The sequence below is a fragment of the Artemia sp. Qi Xiang Cuo genome, chromosome 8, assembly GCF_049724085.1.
Source record: "Artemia sp. Qi Xiang Cuo chromosome 8, ASM4972408v1, whole genome shotgun sequence".
NCBI classification, from domain to species: Eukaryota; Metazoa; Arthropoda; class Branchiopoda; order Anostraca; family Artemiidae; genus Artemia; species Artemia sp. Qi Xiang Cuo.
In genome coordinates, this window is record NC_142801.1 from 68,278,661 (window position 1) to 68,299,073 (window position 20,413).

Here is a 20,413-nt window from a genome sequence, read left to right on the forward strand (position 1 = left end):
AAGTATCTGTACTCTATATACAAGAGGTGAAAACAAAAAGAGTTTGTTAATTACTTGAATATATTTTAATAATTTATTTATTTATTTTTCGTTTTATATTATAACATATTGTATTTAAATAATTTTTTTGTTTTTTTCATAATTACTATTATTTATTTCTTGTAGTTTTTATAACAGTTTTTAATAAAATATAGTCTATGCTACGGACATGGAATTTTTTAATTAATTCTCTTCTAAGTTTTATCCATAGTTTATATCTTTCATATCTTCACTAAAGAGTGATAAACGTAATTGTAATTTTGTCGTAATTTCTCGAATGAAATGTCCTTTTTGTTTATTCAGCAGGTGAATACAAGAAAGAATTTGCTACTTACTTACAATTTTTTCATAATTTCTTTAATGAACTGTCTTTTTTATTTACCCAGGAGGCGAATTCAAGAAAGAATTTGCTACTTACTTAAAATTTTTGATAATTTCTTAACTGAAATTTCTGCATTGTGTATCCATGAGGTAACATGAGTGTGTTACCTATTTAGAATTCCTTCATAATTTCTTGAATGAAATTTCAGTATTGTGTATCCAATAGGGGGAAACAATAAAGACTTTGTTACTTACTTGCGATTTTATTATTATTTCTTGAATTAAATATCTGTATTGTGTCCAGGAAGCGAATTCAAGAAAGCTATTGTTACTTACTTACAATTTCTTCATAATTTAATGAATTGAATAAAAATATTCTAAGGAATAAAGTCGGGTTAAGCTTAAAGATATTTTTTGCTTAAACGTTTTAACATATTTTTGAAAGAATTTGCTACTTACTTAAAATTTTTGATAATTTCTTAAATGAAATTTCTGCATTGTGTATCCATGAGGTAACTTCAAGACAGAGTTTGTAGCTTACTTAGAATTTTGTCATAATTTCTTGAATGAAATTTATTTTTTATTTATCCAGGAGGTGAATTCAAGAAAAATTTGTCCCCATGTGTCTGACAATAGATGTATGCAAATTCCTTTTCTTACATCTCCGACGTTTTATTAGACATTCTAAACGTTTGATATGCTAGCTTACTCTAAAAATAATGAACACATAACAATGTAATGCAAAATATATTTTTAATGAAATAATGCTATGTAGAATATTAATACAATAAATATATTATGATACATTATTAATATCAACAATTAACTTTGGACATTTTGAATCTGTTCCATAAAATAGTTCACCATGTTCTCTCTTGATATTATAGCTATTGTCTTCTCTTAGTTCGTAATCAGTAGAATAATCATTATTCCATTTTGAGTCATACACAATTTTTACTGGTGTCTCATCAAAAGGCTCAATATGCTTTTCGTCTTTGGTATTATTTGGTTCAATGACTGTTTGACCAATGTCAGTAACGTTTGCTGGTGCTTTGTTTTTCATCGATTCATCTTTATATTCCATCGTGATATTTTCTGACAATGCCCTTTTTATTTTTCTGGCAATTTCACTGTCTATTATCACATTATTTTTACACAGGTAACAGTTTCGGCACGTAGACAAGATATGGTTTACGATATTAGTAGAAGAGTAGGCATTTCTTTTATTGATCTTCCGTTGAATGCTAATACCTGAAAGGTGACGATTGGATGTATCAGTAGGTAATGTGTTACCTGCAACAGTAGCAAGGAGTTGTCCTCTATCATCAATGATTATTTTTATGTTGGCATTCTCTTTGAGTGCAATCATCTCTGGAGATCTCAATCTCGCATAACCACCAACATAAGAGTTGATTTTTTTCGGTATTCCAAAGAAATTTAATTCCTTACTGTCATGACAATGCATGCATACATTTCCAATAGTGCTACCACCTGTACTTGTTTCAAAGTTTAAATATTTCTCTTTGTCGGCATTCAATGCTACAATAACCTTGTTATGTAAACACACTTTATTAAAATGTTCCATCTTCACTTTTTTTTTAAAGATATGACTTATGTGTTTATCATTCCACTGCGTAAAAAATACTGATTTAATACATGCAATAGATTAGGTTGTGTCAATAACCAGTCATAGAATACCAGTGGGAAAGTCACATCGTGTCTCTGACCAATCACAGAGCGCTGTCAATAACCAATCATAGAATGCCAGTGGGAAAGTCACATCGTGTCTCTGACCAATCACAGAGCGCAATTGTTAGAACTGTAAGCATATTTTGACATTTTAAGTTATGTACAGAAATAAAGAAATAAATAAAGTTGAAAAATTTCGAAGTTTTAAAAAAGTTTGAATTAAACACTTTTAGGATATTGATTGTATTTACTGAAAAACTAGTGAATTACAGAGTCTCTCAAACCCCTTAAAGCTCTTTTAAAAGATACAAAAACTACTTATTTAACACAAAAATTTCGTTTTTAATGACCACCAAGTAAAGAAAAACCACACGGAAACAGGCAACTGAGTCTCTCAAACCCCTTAAAGCTCTTTTAAAATATAAAAAAACTACTTATTTAACACTAAAATTTAGTTTTTAATGACTACCAAGTCAAGAAAAACCAAACGGAAATAGGCAACTGAGTCTCTCAAACCCCGGAAAGCTCTTTTAAAAGATGCAAAAACTACTTATGTAACACAAAAATTTCGTTTTTAACGACCACCAAGTAAACAAAAACCACACGGAAACAGGCAACTTAGTCTCTCAAACCCCTTAAATCTCTTTTAAAATATAGACAAACTACTTATTTAACAACAGAATTTATTTTTTAATGACTACAAAGTAATGAAAAAACACACGGACTTAGGCAACTGAGTCTCTCAAACCCCTTAAATCTCTTTTAAAAGATTCAAAAACTACTTATTTAACACAAAAATTTCGTTTTTAACGACCACAAAGTAAACAAAAATCACACGGAATTTGGCAACTGAGTCTCTCAATCCCTGTAAATCTCATTTAAAAGATACAAAAACTACTTATTTAACACAAAAATTTAGTTTTTAATGACAAACAAGTAAAGAAAAATCACACGGAATTAGGCAACTGAGTCTCACAATCCCCGAAAAGTTCTTTTAAAAGATACAAAAACTACTGATTTAACAATAAAATTTCGTTTTTAATGACAAACAAGTAAAAAAAAATCACCCGGAATTATGCATCTGAGTCTCTAAAGCCACGAAAATCTCTTTTAAAAGAAACATACTCTAATTATTTAACCCAAAACGTTCTATTTTTATGATTATATAGTAAAAAAAAATCCACAGTACATCGGCGAATTATTATCTCCACCAATATCATGTTATATTAAAAGATTCACAAACACATTAATAAAAGGTCTAATTTATTTTTTAAATACCATATAATAAAAAAAAATCACACGGAATTAGGCAACTGAGTCTCTCAATCCCCGTAACGATCTTTTAAAAGATACAAAAACTACTTATTTAACATAAAAATTTCGTTTTTAATGAACATCAAGTAAAGAAAAATCACACGGAATTAGGCAACTGAGTCTCTCAATCCCCGTAAAGTTCTTTTAAAAGATACAAAAACTACTTATTTAACACAAAGAACCCCCATGTAACTGAACCCCTGTATAACTGAAACCCCTGTACAACTTAACCTCCGTTCTAAATTTCATTATGTTTAATATCTAATCACCAACTGCTCCAAGCCTCAGAAGAAAAAGGGATTTTGAAAACAGGTAGCCCGATTTACGAAAAGGAAAAAAGGGATAGGGCCCAGGCACCTGAACGCCCCGTGTAGGTGACCCCGGGGTTAACCGAAATCCCTCCGTGCCACTGTATCCTCTTTAACTGAACACTCGTGCTACTCACCCCTCTATGCAACCCACCCCCCTCATAACACTTTTCAGCCCTTTTTTTTTAAATTGACAATATTTTTCAAACGTTACTTACGTATTATACAGACCACATCGGCGAGGTAAAGCTATGTCAAGTCACAATGTCATTATATCGTTACTTTTCAATTAAGCTATTGAATACTTTCTAGCAATGTCCCTTGTAAGCGTCTACGCAAATATCTTTTCGCAAATATCTTTTCGCAAAAAAAAATTCGCAAATCTCGTAAACTAAAGAAGTAATTACCCTTTTCAAATGCATTACTCGTTCTATTAATGAAACCCATGAAACGAATAGCCAAGTTTTTAAAAAAAAAAACCTACTAATCAACTTACAGATGAATGACCACGGATTTAACATAAAAAAAACAACTTGTATATCATGAACTAGAAATCTACGTCAGAAAAAACTTGTCCTTAATAGGACCGGTATTAAATGACCCTGGTAACCCAATTACTTGAAAGTATGCACACAACCTGTTTGGTACGGGCACGTAAGCACAGTATATACCTTCAAGCAAATTCCACATGATATTTCAAATTACTATACCATCTATAGAAACGATACCTCTTTGCTAATGACCCTGGTAACCCCAATTCGTTCGAGACTTACATACATATCTATGCCTTCAGGCGTAGGGTTCAAATATATAGATGCCTGGCCCGTGGTAAGGCTTATTACGCAATCACTCGTGATATCTATTAATGCTTTACTACTGATGAAGGACGATAGGATCCCAAGACAGATCTTGGAGTGGCAACCTCAGGGAAACCGCAGGAGAGGTCGACCAAAAACACCCTGCATCGCAGATATAGACGGGACCTGTCCAACATTCACACGATGATACAACCCCAATGGGAATATGTTTTGGTGGTGGCACACATGCAGGACGGCTGGCGGCTCTTCGTGGATGCCCTGAGTGCCTCTGGTGGCACAGGAGGATCTAAGGTCTAAGGTAAGTATTTCAAATTTACACTTAATATTTATTTCCCCATTATACTTACTTTACAAGGTGCGCGACAAATGAAATAGACATTCCATGTTAAGGAATACGTGCCAGAAGTACCCACCGCAGGATGTACTGAGACCCCTAGATAGATAGACTAAAACAAAAAAAGGGGATAAGAGGACGGCCTACATTACACTCCACTAATATTAAAAACAAAAACCTATGGCGATTTCTAGTGCTGTGGCCAAAGGAGACGCTCTAAACCGGAGTATTTGATAGCTTGTCGGTCTCAGGTGGCTTAACGTTGTGATGATTGTATAGCTACAGGAAAATAATGTATGTATACTTAGTAGCATAACTCAGTGTTGCGTGATCCAACGAAAAGGGAAAATTTGACACAGACTTGCCAACTCGAAACTAACAAAAAAGAACGTTTGAAACCACATTTCAAGAGGGATGACCCTTCCCTCCAATTCCTGATCCTCCCATATATCTCCAAAACTTCCTCCTACAGCTATTATATCATTTTTCTAATTTTTTCAAATTATCCTTCTTCTTATAAACCCGTTTATTAAAATTGAATTCAATAGCGTTCCACAAAAACGGTCCAAGTCCCCGCTTTTATATAAGTCAGGTAGTATTTATATACATCATATATCATTTATATATATATCATATACAAATATATTTAGATATATCAGGTTTTATTCTAAAGTCCGAAAAAAAAATCATGGGATTTCGACTGGTTCAATCACTACTTGAAAGAAATCCGGGCCACAAAATAATAAAAGGATTCAGTGGCGTAAAGATCAACGTTTTTTTTGTTTGTTTTTTTTTCATAGAAAATATTCTAATTTATAGATGTCCCTTATTTTTAGAACGGTCGTAATGTGAGTGAGAATTTTAAGTTTTGCAACAATAGCAATCAACGGGGGTCAGGCCATTAAAATTTTTGAAACTAGGCGTTTTGAAAAATCTATGTGGGACCAAGGACACCAGCAGAAATGTCCGCTTCCACTGGACGCTCTTCGGTGGGACCTAATAGAACGTTGCGTGCATTAGAAATATATCGATCTTTAAAAGCCACTATTGCAAGTACCTTTAAACAACTAGTCTTCAAAATAAATGTTTATCATATTTAACCTAGGTATTGCAATGCAGTATCCTAGCGTTAAAGAACGAATGTTTACGTGAAGTTTTAGAAACAGTAAGTTACTCATGAGTATCAAATAGTTCGTGGTGACAAACTGTTATTAAGAAGCGACCCGGCTCAATAGTAATCGAAACTCTAAAAACGGAATTTCTGTACCAATAATTGGCTTGTTATGCTGAATTGGCTTGTTATGCTAATTTATAATATATGTTTCACTAAGTTTAGTATTACCCATCAAAGGTTTCGGGCCTGAGAAAATTTACCTGATTTTCGAAAAAAGGGTGGAGCACCCCTTAAAAGTCAAAGAATCCTAATGAAATCACACCATCAGATTCAGCATATTACAGAACCCTACTGTAGAGGTTCCGAGCCGATATCTGCAAAAGTGGAATATGTATTTTTTGTCACAAGAAAAATCACAGATGCGTGTTTTTTTTTTTTTTTTTTTTTTTTTTTTTAAGCGGTGATCGTATCGATCCAGTGGTCCTAGAATATCGGGAAAGCGCTCATTTGAACGGAAATTAAACGTTCTAGTGTCCTTTTTGAGTGACCAAAAAATTGGAGGGTAGCTAGGCCCCTTCTCACGCCCCATTTTTTCTCAAAGCCTTTGGAGATATCATGACCAGCCCAGCCCCTGGAGAAACGTCTTTGAGTAACAAAATGTGTCCATTGTTTACGTATAGGCTAGTATTTGTTATTGGGAAGAATGCATCAGTGGCGTAATTTCGTCAAAGTCCTGGAGGGGGGCTGCAGCCAATTTGAAGGTTTACCTTAGTTTTGACAGATTTTGGAAGAAACTGAATTTCTCCTTGGGGGGGGGGGCAAACTGAGGTCGGGGGTACCAATTTATGGTCAGGGGGCAAACTGAGGTCTGGGAGGGGTAGTTGCGCCCCCCCTCCCTCCCACCTGCCTCATAGCAAATTTATATAGCAAATACGTGGGGACGAGGGATTTTTCCGTGGAGGTCTAGTCCGATTTCCCTGTATTGTTTAAAAAACAATCAGAAATGAAATAGAAAAAAACAAGTTTCTTCAACTGAAAGTAAGGGGGAACATTAAAACTTAAAACGAACAGAAATTATTACGTATATGAGGGGAGTTGTTCCTCCTAAACATCTCACTCTTTACGCTAAAGTTTGAATTCTATCCCAATTCTTTAAGAACGAACCACTATGTTCGTTTAATTAGAACAATAAGAAACTTTTTTATAAGTACTAAAAACCTTTAGCAAAAAGAGCGAGGTGTTGAGGATAAGCAACCCTTTTCATATACGTAATAATTTATGTTCATTTTAAGTTTTAATGTTGATCCTTACTTTCAGTTGAAAAAACTTGTTTTTTATTTCATTTATGTAAAACTAGCATACCCATCGCGCGTTACTGCGATCTTAAAAGAAAGGATATTCAAGTATTAAAAAGGATCACATCTTTAAACTTAAAGGTAATTGAAAAATTTTCCCAGGAAAATCCCCCTCGGACCACTCTCCTCCTGAAAAATCACCCCCGATCGCAATTCTCCCCGGAAAATTCACCACAGATTAAAATAGAAATTTCTTCCGTAATGTCATAGATGATAATTGGTACAGTCAGATTTCCTCTTATTCTGTAACACTTTTGGAACTAAATAAATTCTCACCTCAGAATTTGATTAGCAAGTTGTTTCTTATAAAAAACGACTTATTTTAAAAAAAAAAAAAAAAAAAAAAAAAAAAAAATTACAAAAATATAACTTAGACGGTTGTTGCTTAAAGTACCAAGGGAAGAGAAAATCATATTTGATGATTTGAACTAATGTGGAAACTTCCATGACCATATATATCTTGAAAAGTTGGGAAAATCGGAAATTCAGTTTTTAGTGAAAAGGGCTTCTATACCCAGTAATGCAGTTTTTTGTAGTAGCGGGCGCCAAATTTAAAGAAGAGAAACGTGGATGTAAAATCAGCAAGAATAAGCAAAAAAAAATATAGCACCAAACAGCTTAAGAAAGTGTAGCTTTCCTTTAAAGGTTAGTTGTGTTTGGAATCAGGAGACTCAATACTTGATTTGTAAGGACGAGAAGCTGCTCGACGTGGCAACATTGACGAAAGAACTGGCCTAAACAATTTCATACTTTTGAAACAATCAGAAAACCTTAAAAAATCGCGGTTTTCAGATATGAATAGACCTAAGACATATTAGGGGGAGGGGTATTATATTGATGTCCTTGGTACTTCAACACTGCTGAACTGAAAAGATGTGGTAATTCATAAAAGGCATGTTGCACAACACACATTTTAAAAAAAGTGGAAAAACTACAAAATTTGTTATTTCTTTTACTGCTTTTATTAAGATCCAGTTGTTTGTGAAAGAAGTTTTTAGGCATTCAAGATACGGCCAAAACAGTGTTGACATCAAAAGCTCTATTTCCCCGCTATTAATGTGAATTAAAATTTATTAGATAACGCACTTTGAAAAGAAAAACTGTAAATAATATAAAAACCAAATATAAAAAGAGAAAACGAAACAAATCAGTCTATGAATCTGGCTTACTTTAAAGAAACATACAGTAAATATAGGTTTAACCAAAAATGTCAAGATCTTTGGAATTGTCAGAGCTAGAACGCCGCCAAATGACTGAGTATTGGATAGGGAGTCATTATGAAAAAAGGTATGGAAAACGCTACAACCCATATGTTTCCATCGAGTAAATCAAGGAGGCACACTTGTGCCTCTTTAAAGAGGCGACCCACCACAATGTTAAACGATTTCCGGTTCTACCGGTCGCAGAGAGACGCCGATGATCGCATTTTGTAGCCTAAGCTCAAACTAAGAAACATGCAAAATTTCAGCCCCCTCCGACTTCATCTCCATGGGGGAAAGTGGGCCGGAAGTTTCAACCCTCCCACCACAGCCCCCCTTTAACGTTGTCCAGTCGGGCTGAAATTTATAGGATAAGCTTTCCTAGGGCCTTGGAGCTTATCCTCAAAACTTCAGCTCAATCCGATCCTTCCTTCCCTGCTTTCCAAAAACCAAATATAGCCACTTAATGTTCATCAAATTATTATTTTTTATTAGCCACGCCTACAGGCCACAGTTGGCAACGGATCCGGTTGAATGAGGACTCATTCGAACCGGAATTCAACCTTTTAGGGCTTTTTCATATTTTCAGACCGAAAAAAATATCCCCCGAATTTACATTTACGAAAAACCTCGTTTTCCTATAAGAGCCCATGTTAATTTTTGAAATTCCTAAAAGCACAGTATTTCATTATTAAATTAGATCAAAATAGTCCTCTTAACCTGACAAGACTGACTGCAAGCTTCCAAAAAATTCCAGCTCTTTCCCAGAAGTTTTTTTTGTCGAAAAACGAAAATCTTACTTTGTATTTGCTTGCGTCGAAAATAGATTGCAGAGACTTTGACAAAAAAACGTTGGTTTTTTTCTGTTGCCAAGCCAATAACAAAAAAGATCGTCAGAGAATATGGTGGGAAACATCAGTACTTCTACAATCGGAATTTTAGTTAAATTGACGATGCTTTGTATTTCCAGACATACAAAGATTACATTCCCTATCTAGCGTCTTCAGGAATTAAAAGCCTTAACACAAGAATCTTCGAAAGCGGGGGATTTGGGGGGGGGCCGCCCCCAACTTTAACTCCTGACACTATCAGCAAACAGTTAGTCAAGCAATAATAAGTAATAAACTGTACTACAACGTGCAGAAATTATTTGAAAAAAACTACGTTTTCTAAAGAGTTAAAGAGGCTGAGTCACAAGTTCGAACCTTAAACGTACAGGGATTCGGAGGTAGAGTTGGGGGGCTGCCGCCCCCCCAAACATCCCAATTTTGCAGCCTCGTTTGTTAAGGTTTCTTAAGTTCTTTAGCATGCAATCAGTTGGTCGTACCAACATGAATGAAGCTGTCTCAATGGCATTTTTTTTTAATCTTCAGAGAATTTGGCAATGACAACTCAGTATGTTACAGTTATAACTACAAACTTCTCTCTGTGCCAGGTATAGTTATGTATTCAGTGTGATTATGTATGATGGAAAAATAGATGAACCTGAACCTACCTGAACCTAAACTGCTTGTTTATGCTGAGCCCTTCTTCTGTTCCCTGTTTTTTCTGTTCAAAATTGTTAATTTCATCACATTATAGCTTGTTATCGGTTAGGAAAAAATCTCCTGTAAAAAATCAAGCAAACAGGCTCAATACTGCTAATCAAAGAGATACAAAAGGATGTTCTTACGGTAAAAAATTCAAGCAGACTTCGGTTGTGTTGCAAAGCATTTTTTTGCAAGGTAAAAAGCGGGGGTTGAGGGGGGTGGCAGACCCCCAAAATAAAAATCTCAACAAAAGAGGCTGCAAAAGCGGGGGATTTGGGGGCGGCAGCCCCCCAACTGTACCTCCTAATCCGTGTACGTTTTAAGGTTTGAACTAGTGACTCAGCCTCTTTAACTCTTTAGAAAACGTAGTTTTTTTTCAAATAATACTGTAATAAGAACAATTATAAGGTACTTGTATGATATAGCCCCTACCACTTAAGTTGATCATTGATTGACGCATCATAGAACAGGTTTTTTTCGCTAGTTTCTTTCAGCTTAATGTGAGACAAGACAAAGAGAAGTGTCAAAATAGATAAAAAAAAATTATATAATTCGGGTTATATATTTTACATTAGGGAGGGGGGTAAAGTATTTGGACAGTGTGAAGTTAGAAAGCAATTCTTACTCCTCAGTATGCAGAATAATTGTACCTAACACATTTGGGATGCAGACCCGCTATACTTTACCCCCCCCCCCCCAATGTGCAAATATATAGCCTAAATTTGTTTTCTAAAGTATTATATTTTTATAATACTTAGGTATATTTCATTAGGATTGAGCGTCAGATAATATTTGGTAGGGGCTATATCAATAGTACCAATAATACATTTTTAAAATGTAGAACAACAACACAAATCTTATAGGGGGGGGGGGGTGAAAGGTCAGCCGGTGAACCCATCTTCTATTTTTTATATTGAATGGGCAACATTTTTAATAGACCCTTCAAGGGGCTACGTACTTCAAGGGGACAAGGGCCATCTGGTGTAAATCTTGGAGCGCCACTTGCCATACTTCGCACCACGCATGGCACACTTCCGAACTAGAAATTACAAAGATTTACCATGCGTGGTGTGCGACACACAGTATAAATGACTATGAAAAACAAATTATTTTAAAGAGCCAGTAACCATGTTAAATTACTAATAAAATTATCGCCAAATTCTGCTATCAAGGAGGCACACTTGTGCCTCTATAAAGAGGCGACCCACCACAATGTTAAGCGATTTCAGGTCCTAGAGGTCACAGAGAGACGGCGGTAATTGCATTTTGTAGCCCAAGCTCAAACTAAGAAACTTGCAAAATTTCATCCTCCTCCGACTTTATCTTCATGGGGTAAACTGGGCCGGAAGTTTGGACCCTCTCACCACAGCCCCCTTTAACGTTGTCCGATTGGGCTGAAATTTAGAGGTTAAGCTTTCCTAGGGCCCGGGAGCTTATCCTCGAAATTTCAGCTCAATCCGATCACTCCTTCCCTGTTTTCAAAAAACCAAATATAGCCACTTAAAATTCATCTCTTTTTTTTTTTCTTAGCCACGCCTACAGGTCACAGTTGGCAACGGATCCGGTTGAATGAGGACTCATTCGAAGCAGAATTCGACCTGTTAGGGCCTTTTGATATTTTCAGACCGAAAAAATTATCCCCCGAATTTACATTTACGAAAAACCTCGTTTTCCTATATTAGCCCATGTTAATTTTTCCCTCCACAACCCCCCTTTAACGTTGTCTGATCGGGCTGAAATTTAGAGGATAAGCTTTCCTGGGGCCTGGGAGCTTATCGTCGAAATTTCAGCTCAATCTGATCACTCCTTCCCTGTTTTCCAAAAACCACATATCAAGATTTTTGGGAATTTGCTTGCGTCGAAAATACCTTCTATTTGCTAAACAACAATTACTATTGTGTTTGTATAGTCCAGCGGCTGAGATTCAGACTTTCATGCGGAAAACTCGGGTTCGATTCACCATCAGAGCAACTTTTTTATATACTTTGAAAAGAAACTCAGTTTCTTTTTTAAATTATTTGAAAAAAATTACGTTTTCTAAAGAGTTAAAGAGGCTGAGTTACAAGGTCGACCCTTAAAACGTACAGGGATTAGGAGGCACAGTTGGGGGGCTGTTAAAGAGGCTGAGTCACAAGTTCGAACCTTAAAACGTACAGGGATTAGGAGGCACCCTGTACGACGTGATTTGAGTATTCAGGAATTAAAAGCCTTAACACAAGAATGTTCAAGAGCGGGGGTTTGGGGGCGGCAGCCCCCCAACTTTAACTCCTGACACGATCAGCTAACAGTTAGTCAAGCAATAATAAGTAATAAACTGTACAAAAACGTGCAGAAATTATTTGAAAAAAACTACGTTTTCTAAAGAGTTAAAGAGGCTGAGTTACAAGGTCGAACCTTAAAACGTACAGGGATTAGGAGGCACAGTTGGGGGCTGCCGCCCCCAAACCCCCGCTTTCGCAGCCTTTAAATAAAAAAGTTTTTTAAACTGAAAGTAAGGAGTGACATTAAATCTTAAAACGAACAGAAATTATTCCGTATATGAAAGAGGCTGTGCCATCCTCAACGCCTCGCTCTTTACGCTAAAGTTTGACTTTCTCACAACTCTTTTTTTAAACAATAAAAACTTTAGCGTAAAGAGCGAGGCGTTGAGGAGGGCACAGCCCCTTTCATATACGGAATAATTTCTGTTCGTTTTAAGATTTAATGTCACTCCTTACTTTCAGTTTAAAAAACTTTTTTTTTTATTTAAAGGCTGCGAAAGCGGAGGGTTTGGGGGCGGCAGCCCCCCAACTGTGCCTCCTAATCCCTGTACGTTTTAAGGTTCGACCTTGTAACTCAGCCTCTTTAACTCTTTAGAAAACGTAGTTTTTTTCAAATAATTTTAACTAGTAACCATCCAAATTTTGTCCTTGTCGGCAAATAGCACACGAAGGTTATTTGCAATGCGGTTTTTGGTCTGGTCAATTATATCGCGCACTAAAATAATCTGGTCTTTTGTTTCGCGAATACCCTTACAGGTACAATTCCTTTCTCCCACGCAAATGCGATAGACTTCTTATCATTTTGCCAAGACAAGAGATGTGTTATCTCGCTTGCTGAAACTTCCAACAACAAAAAACCAGAGATCAAAGTCTGAGTATAACAAACATCTAATTCGGGTTATATATTTTACATTAGGGAGGGGGGTAAAGTATTTGGACAGTGTGAAGTTAGAAAGCAATTCTTACTCCTCAGTATGCAGAATAATTGTACCTAACACATTTGGGATGCAGACCCGCTATACTTTACCCCCCCCCCCCCAATGTGCAAATATATAGCCTAAATTTGTTTTCTAAAGTATTATATTTTTATAATACTTAGGTATATTTCATTAGGATTGAGCGTCAGAGAATATTAGGTAGGGGCTATATCAATAGTACCAATAATACATTTTTAAAATGTAGAACAAGAACACAAATCTTATAGGGGGGGGGTGAAAGGTCAGCCGGTGAACCCATCTTCTATTTTTTATATTGAATGGGCAACATTTTTAATAGACCCTTCAAGGGGCTACGTACTTCAAGGGGACAAGGGCCATCTGGTGTAAATCTTGAAGCGCCACTTGCCATACTTCGCACCACGCATGGCACACTTCCGAACTAGAAATTACAAAGATTTACCATGCGTGGTGTGCGACACACAGTATAAATGACTATGAAAAACAAATTATTTTAAAGAGCCAGTAACCATGTTAAATTACTAATAAAATTATCGCCAAATTCTGCTATTTTAACTAGTAACCATCCAAATTTTGTCCTTGTCGGCAAATAGCACACGAAGGTTATTTGCAATGCGGTTTTTGGTCTGGTCAATTATATCGCGCACTAAAATAATCTGGTCTTTTGTTTCGCGAATACCCTTACAGGTACAATTCCTTTCTCCCACGCAAATGCGATAGACTTCTTATCATTTTGCCAAGACAAGAGATGTGTTATCTCGCTTGCTGAAACTTCCAACAACAAAAAACCAGAGATCAAAGTCTGAGTATAACAAACATCTAAATGATAAAGACGCCTGGTTAGGTATCCGTTAATCCTCGCAAATCAAGCTTCGGATTCACTTCATTTCAACGCTAATTTAAATTTTACACGCAAGAGGTTTTTCAATGCGGAGACGGGAACATTCAAACCTTTATAGGGGATCTTGCTCTTATTATTTGAGAAGGCTTGAAAATATCTGACTGTATATTTCAGTGTTTTCTAGAAGATTATTTGAAAAAAACTACGTTTTCTAAAGAGTTAAAGAGGCTGAGTTACAAGGTCGAACCTTAAAACGTACAGGGATTAGGAGGCACAGTTAGGGGGCTGCCGCCCCCAAACCCCCGCTTTCGCAGCCTTTAAATAAAAAAAAAATTTCTTTAAACTGAAAGTAAGGAGCGACATTAAAACTTAAAACGAACAGAAATTATTCCGTATATGAAAGAGGCTGTGCCCTCCTCAACGCCTCGCTCTTTACGCTAAAGTTTGACTTTCTCACAACTCTTTTTTTAAACAATAAAAACTTTAGCGTAAAGAGCGAGGCGTTGAGGAGGGCACAGCCTCTTTCATATACGGAATAATTTCTGTTCGTTTTAAGTTTTAATGTCGCTCCTTACTTTCAGTTTAAAGAAATTTTTTTTTATATTTAAAGGCTGCGAAAGCGGGGATTTGGGGGCGGCAGCCCCCCAACTGTGCCTCCTAATCCCTGTACGTTTTAAGGTTCGACCTTGTAACTCAGCCTCTTTAACTCTTTAGAAAACGTAGTTTTTTTCAAATAATTTCTGCACGTTTTTGTACAGTTTATTACTTATTATTGCTTGACTAACTGTTAGCTGATCGTGTCAGGAGTTAAAGTTGGGGGCTGCCGCCCCCCAAACCCCCGCTCTTGAACATTCTTGTGTTAAGGCTTTTAATTCCTGAATACTCAAATCACGTCGTACAGGGTGCCTCCTAATCCCTGTACGTTTTAAGGTTCGAACTTGTGACTCAGCCTCTTTAACAGCCCCCCAACTGTGCCTCCTAATCCCTGTACGTTTTAAGGGTCGACCTTGTAACTCAGCCTCTTTAACTCTTTAGAAAACGTAATTTTTTTCAAATAATTTAAAAAAGAAACTGAGTTTCTTTTCAAAGTATATAAAAAAGTTGCTCTGATGGTGAATCGAACCCGAGTTTTCCGCCTGAAAGTCTGTATCTCAGCCGCTGGACTATACAAACACAATAGTAATTGTTGTTTAGCAAATAGAAGGTATTTTCGACGCAAGCAAATTCACAAAAATCTTGATATGTGGTTTTTGGAAATCAGGGAAGGAGTGATCAGATTGAGCTGAAATTTCGACGATAAGCTCCCAGGCCCCAGGAAAGCTTATCCTCTAAATTTCAGCCCGATCAGACAACGTTAAAGGGGGGTTGTGGAGGGAAAAATTAACATGGGCTAATATAGGAAAACGAGGTTTTTCGTAAATGTAAATTCGGGGGATAATTTTTTCGGTCTGAAAATATCAAAAGGCCCTAACAGGTCGAATTCTGCTTCGAATGAGTCCTCATTCAACCGGATCCGTTGCCAACTGTGGCCTGTAGGCGTGGCTAAGAAAAAAAAAAGAGATGAATTTTAAGTGGCTATATTTGGTTTTTTGAAAACAGGGAAGGAGTGATCGGATTGAGCTGAAATTTCGAGGATAAGCTCCCGGGCCCTAGGAAAGCTTAACCTCTAAATTTCAGCCCAATCGGACAACGTTAAAGGGGGCTGTGGTGAGAGGGTCCAAACTTCCGGCCCAGTTTACCCCATGAAGATAAAGTCGGAGGAGGATGAAATTTTGCAAGTTTCTTAGTTTGAGCTTGGGCTACAAAATGCAATTACCGCCGTCTCTCTGCGACCTCTAGGACCTGAAATCGCTTAACATTGTGGTGGGTCGCCTCTTTATAGAGGCACAAGTGTGCCTCCTTGAAAATACTAGGATGGTGGAGGTTTGGATGAATTTTAAGACCCCCCCCCCACATCTCCCTCGAACAATAATCCTGGGTACAGCCTTACAGTGTTGAGTTTGGGTCTTGGGAACAGTATATACATTAAACCTTAGGTACTTGTGTCTTAAAGCCACTACACTCAAGTTCTCTCGAGATTTTGCAATACGAACATGAGACAATAACAGGTTTTCATGGTCTTTATACCAGACAATATTAGTTTCGGCTCGGTAGGAACTACATTGTAGCTATATTTTAATTAAATATTTAGTTGGTATTTGGTTAGGTTACGTTTGTTAGGTCGTATTTAATATAATGCGGTCTGGGCGACCCCGCTTCCATAATTTTTTGTTGTTGTTTCCAGAATTTTGTTACTAAACTACAATTTTTCATCATATTTTGGTATATTTCATTATGATTAACCTAACTTCAATTCTTGAATGTGGTGGCTATAAGAAACAAGTTGGCATTTCTGTCTATTTTCATGTTCCTATTCACCAATTTTTCATGAAAATAAATGTTAAATAGTCAAATTGTCTCTTCGTCATTTTTGTCTATGTCTTTTCTATAAGTAAACTAAGGGGTTAAATATAACACTTAGTCGATGAGTCGAGGACCAAATCACCATAGACAGATGCTGACAGGCTCATATAAAAGCTATTTCTCATGTCTACATTTTCCCATAGATTTCACCATCTGCAAGAGCCAAATCACACTAAAGATGGCAATTTTTATTTTTTTTTTTTTTTTTTTTTTTTTTACAAGTTATTTTTTAACGTCGTAATATTTCAAGTTACAATTTTTATAATAGTCAAATAATATATAATAATTTTTATAATAATTATTATAATATATTTTAGGTTTTATAATAAAAATAAATAATTTTTATAATAGTCAAATTATCTCTTCGTCATTTTTGTCTGTCTTTTCTATAAGTAGACTAAGGGGTTAAATATAACAGTTAGTCGATGAGACACGCCCACACTGAGAAATACGAACTCCAAGGAGTAATCACTTTCTAGTGTGCTTTACTCGACTAATTTCAAATCAATCTATTTCCTGAAAACTAATTTTGACAGTGACTTTAACTTTACTAGGGTAATGAGTGAAAGCTTGCAATTATAATGTTATTACTTTTTTGAAGAAGAAGACTGTTAGACAGGTGAAGGTTATTATATTTTACAGAAATAAATGTTAAGAAGTAGCGAGCGATATTCGATACTTGGAAGTCCTGTTCAGACCCTAATTTCTAAGTTGATCTCTTTTCTTTACTTTACGTGAGCTTTGCAAGTCCCTTTAACAAACCGGTACTTACGCATTATAGTGACCACACTTTGTTCTTGATCTGCAATTAAATAAAAAACAAGTTTTTTAACTGGAAATAAGGAGCGACATTAAAAATTAAAACGAACAGAAATTATTCCGTATATGAAAGGGACTGCCCCCCCCCTCCTCAACCCTTCACTCTATACGCTAAAGTTTTTTATTGTTTTAAAAAACAAAGTTGTGAGACAGAGTCAAACTTTAGCGTAAAGAGCGAGGTGCTGAAGAGGGGGGCAGACCCTGAGTCAAAGCAGCTATTATTTTGGCTCACCGTACATGAATAATTAAAACGAAATTTGCACATTAATTTTACTTTTTTTTTTTTTTTGGCTAAATGGCTTTCTCGAAATTTTGTTGACGTAACTTACGAATTAACTTACGTGAGGAACTTCAATATTCGTATATTTTTATTACGTATATTAGGGGGTTAGCCCCCTAGTCAAAACCTCGCTCTTTACGCTAAGTTCAAATTTTGATCCAATTCTTTAAGAAGGACCCCTTAATCATAAAGGCCGTTAATTAGAATAAATAGCTCTGATAAAAGTACAAAAAAAACTTTAGCGTAACGTTTTTTTTTATAATGCTGGGAGATCCGGCGCCCCCTTCATAGCGATGTCCCTTTCCCCATAAAAACTTACTCCATGGAAAGATCCTCCCACGTAACACCTGACCCACCCCCACCCTCCCAACCACCAAAAAAATCCCTCCTGAAAACGTCTGTATACTTCCCAATAACAGATACTATATGTAAACATTGTGCAAAGTTCATAAATTGCAGACCTTCCCCCGGGGACTGTGGGGATTAAGTCATCCTCAAAGACAAAGTTATTGTATTTTTCGACCATGCTGAACAAAATGGCTATCTCAAAATTTTGATCGGATGACTTTGGGAAAAAATGAGCGTAGGAGGGGGCCTAGTTGCCCTCCATTTGTTTTTGGTCACTTAAAAAGGGCACTATAACTTTTAATTTCCGTTCAAATGAGCCCTCCCACGATATTCTAGGACCACTGGTTCGATACGATCACCCCTGGAAAAAAAAACAACAAAACAAAAACAAATAAAGACGCATCCGTGATCTTTCTTCTGGCAAAAAATACCAAAATTCCACATTTCTGCAGATAGGAGCTTGGAACTTCTATAAAAGGGTTCTCTGATACGCTAAATCTGATGGTGTGATTTTCTTTAAAGTTCAATGACTTTTAGGGGGTGTTTCCCCTTTTTTCCAAAATAAAGCATATTCTCTCAGGCACGTAACTTTTGATCGGTAAGACTAAACTTGATGAAACTTATATATTTGAAATCAGCATAAAAATCTGATTCGTTTGATGTATCTATTGGTATCAAAATTAAGTTTTTAGAGTTTCAGTTACTATTGAGCCGGGTCACTCCTTACTTACAGTTCTTTACCACGAACCGTTTGATGAAATCGGTATTCTGTGTCCACTTGGAAATAATCAGCTTAGCCTGACCGAGATTAACTACTATGCAGGTATATTTTAATTAAATATTTAATATATAGAGGTGGTTAGGTTAGGTATTTAATATATTGCGTTTTGGGCGGCCTGATTTCCATAATTCTCTGTTGTATTTTACATAATTGTGTTACTAAAGTATTGTATTTTTATCATATTTTGGTATATTTCATTATGATTAGCCTAGCTTCACTTCTGAGTGTGGTCGCTATAACACGTAAGTACCATTATGGGGACTTTGCATATCCTTCATCCCTACATGTAGATATTATGAAGGATGAAGCCTTCCCCCCTCCCGCTCCGAGAAAATTTTCATGAAATTTCTAAATAGTAAAACCTATTTTTATCGTAAATTCGAAAATTTGCCCCACCCCCCTTCCCCATATATATTTTCGCTGACGCTTCTCACATAGTATAACGTTTACCTTGCTGAAATTAAATTAGCAAAATTGAGAAACTGTTTGTGTTGGTTATCTGTAAATGATTGTCAAAAAAAAAAAAAATGGTGGGCTAGTTTTGCCTAAACTAAGTAAAGGCAAAACCCAAGTAACCCACTTTACTCGTATCTTTAAGAACAAAAATTCACGACTAATCGAGCCTCATCAGGCAATGTTGCTTACGATGTTTGTGCAATTTCTTGAGTTTCGAATAGCCAGATTATATACCAGAGATGAGCGTCAGTTATATTTTCACTTCAAAACTCTTCTAGTGAATGTACTTCCATCAACTACAATTATGTCACAAGGTAACAGATCATTTTTGACCTATTTGTAAATATTTGTATCCATGTTTCCAACGAGGAGACGACCTATTCGGTACTGTTCTATTAGCTTGAAGCCACGCGAGAAGTGAAGTTTGGTTAATGCTAATGAAATAAAACAAAATAAGATGAAAACATAATAATTTAGAAACAAATTAGGGCTATATATTTGCACATTAGGGGGAGCGGGGGTAAAGCATAGCATATATTAAATACGTAACCTAACCTAACCTAGGTACCTTCTTTCCCCCTAAACCCCAAAAAAATAAAGTTTAAATATTGTAAACGCAGTGAAAAACCAGTGTTTGCAATCATCAGCATAGGAAATCTCCGTTGAAAGAACCAGTTTGACTAGTTTCTTTAGCATCTTCCCTATACAATATATCGCGTGCATTCGAGCTAATAGAACAGTACCAACTATCCTAACTGACAATGGCATTTCTCTTTTTTCAGTTGTTTATTATTTCTTTCCGAGATTATTAATAGTGTGCGGAAGAATTTATGAGTGAATCTTTCACAAATTCGCCGTCTCTAAATGGTTCTCTATTGGCCTCAATGCAAAGAACTGCAGCAAAGCTGACAGATGGAGCGCGATTGTAACTGGTAATCACAGTATAAAGATATAGCAGTAAGTTTACTGCAGATAACCTCTGGCTCTTCATTCTCGGTGCCAACAAACAGCTCCTCCCACTTATTCTTGCATTAGCGCGTACAAACAGCTCCTCTCATTTGATCTGCCATAAGCGATCCAATTACCCTGGAACACGTATTTTGGCAGAAACTTTCGCAACATGCCTTTGAAGCCAACTTGAGACTTCGAAACCTACTTTTAATTCCTAAAAACATCTAATAATAACAT

General features: G+C 36.2%; 1 protein-coding gene across 2 annotated transcripts in view; it reads right to left on the reverse strand.

The window, feature by feature from the left end:
- The window catches only part of hts (adducin 1-like protein hts), a 153,215-nt gene that overhangs the window by 111,335 nt on the left and 21,467 nt on the right, over nucleotides 1–20,413 (reverse strand). The gene's annotated exons all lie outside the window — the stretch shown is intronic.